Genomic DNA, 2,500 nt, shown 5'->3' with positions numbered 1-2,500 from the left:
CACACACACACACACACACACAGCCATGTGCTGCTCATGTGTTTCAGGTGTTTGTGAGTAAACACACACACACCAGTAATAAGTTTGTGCTGACAGACGTGTTTAACAAACAGCCGGAGCTCTCGACAGGTGCTGAGCGACAGGTGTGTGTGTGTGTGTGTGTGTGTGTGTGTGTGTGTGTGTGTGTGTGTGTGTGTGTGTGTGTGACAGCTCCCCTCTGAGTGCTGATAATATACAGGGTCAGCGGTCACGGAGAGGGAAATGACCTCATGTTGCCATGGTAACAGGATTCTGTCATCAACCCTTATGTTGAAGACGACATGAAACTGTGAGAATATAAACCTATTTCAGTCATGAAATGTTGACTGACAGCGCCTTGTTTACATGCAATCTACAGTCTATCACATCATTAGCTCATGGCACAAGCTGATTGGCCTCTTCTGATCCTGCAGCCAATGAGATTGCTTGCTCAACATTTACATAGTCTGGTTCAGTGTTCCTCTGAACCCCTCCCCCTCCCCAGCTCCACCTGCCTAACTCTGATACAGGACTTATGTGTGTGTGTTTATCCACCAGGACCAAATACATTTAAGTCCCCCTGTGGTGTAAATCCAGCTTTTAATGTTGTTTATGTGTCTATGTGGTGTTTTTAATCTGCTTAAAGCATGTGTAAATTCATAAGTCGACAGCATTGCTGAGTATTTCCTCCTTAAAACTGCAGTGAACCAAAGACAGTCTCAAAAACACGCTTTGAAATCGCTGGTGTTTCTGACGTCACAAACTACCTTGTAACCAATCAGATCAACGTGTGATCGTCAACCAGTGGATCTCTGAGCTGAGGGAGTGAGTGGAGGCGGGGCTCATCTGCATATTCATAGAACCGCGCATACTAAATGAGGCAAGGGTGTCGAGTTACATTCAAGATATTGGTGATAAAAAGATGAGTTTTAAGGGATAAAATTATTGGCTATATGGGGGACTTTAACATTGCCATTTTACATGCATAACATGCTAAAACAATTTTGTTGTCATGATTTAAATACTTTCATTCAGCAAGGGCGCACTAAAGTGATCAAAAGTGACAGTAAAGTCATTAAAAATGTTGCACATAAATGCTGTTCTTTTGATCTTTATGTTCATCAATAAGAATCCTGAAAAATATTCCACAAAATGTTTCCACAAAATATGAAGCAGCGAAAAATTTTTCAACACTGATAATAATCATATATGTGTCTTGAGCATCAAATTCTCATATTAGAGTGATTTCTGAAGGATCATGTGACACTGAAGACTGGAGTAATGATGCTGAACATTCAGCTTTGATCACAGGAATAAATTACACTTTACTGTATATTCACATAGAAAACTGTTATTTTAAATTGTAAATGTATAAATGTTTTTTACTGCATTTTTGATCAAATAAATGCAGCCGTGGTGTTCTCTCTGCCTCAAACGTTTGAACGTATATATATTTTTCAGTGCAGTGGAAACATCAGGACAGAACCCTCTCACACACCCTGATCCCGTGAGCGTTCACAGTTTAGTTTGGGTCTAATGAGCGGCAGTGAGCTGGAAATGAAGGAACATTCTGGAAAAGCAGCTGAAATAACCAGGTTTAGCTGGTCAGTCGCGCTTCTGTAGATCATAACGACACCATCTGAACACAAGCAGCGTCTGTATTCCCTGATGAAATAAACATTCAAACACTAATATTTCATGGTATTCCCGTAGATGTTTCATCAGGCTCTTAAAGCGACTCCAAAGCCCCTCACTGTCCACAGAAATATTCAAAACACACCTCCCTTTATCATTTACGGGAATAATTACAGGACTAAAATAAATCATTAAATTGTATCACTCTAAAAAACACTGGGTTAAAAACAACCCAAAGTCTGGGTAAATATAAGACAGAACACATGTTGGGTTAATTTTACCCAGCAAATTGGGTTGTTTATTTAACCCAGCATAATGGGTTAATTTTTATTACAAATATACAAATATTAGTAGTAATAATTAAACATTTATAAGTAATTCAAGTGTAATGGCCCAGTCTCTGGGTCTCGTGCCTGAGCTTGAGTCGTGTTCAGCGGAGGAACTTCTAACTCCAGTCGCTGGTATGAAATATGCTGTGACTCCATAACCGGTCCATAAACAACCAGTGTACAGTTCTGAGAACATATTTTAACTTTCTAATCATTTATATTCTGTATCTTTTTTGAATAAAACCATAAAATCTTATGCAAGGCATCAGGCGTTTCCATCACGCGAAAAGACCGACACGACACTCGTTTAGGTGACTCACATCGCGATTCGCGCCCCTGTATGTTGCTTTGAATAAACTTAAACGATATAGCCTACAGAATAATAACGAATTTATAGATCAAATAAAATGTACACAAACCTGTACTTTACTGAAGACACGCGCTAATTAGACGGAGCTGCACTGCTCTCTCCTGAAGAGGTCGCAAAAAGCCAGCGATAATAATTAAACCCTGACCCA

The sequence above is a fragment of the Scardinius erythrophthalmus genome (assembly GCF_964197995.2).
Source record: "Scardinius erythrophthalmus genome assembly, chromosome: 13".
Taxonomy (NCBI): domain Eukaryota; kingdom Metazoa; phylum Chordata; class Actinopteri; order Cypriniformes; family Leuciscidae; genus Scardinius; species Scardinius erythrophthalmus.
Note: the sequence above shows the minus strand (reverse complement) of the source record.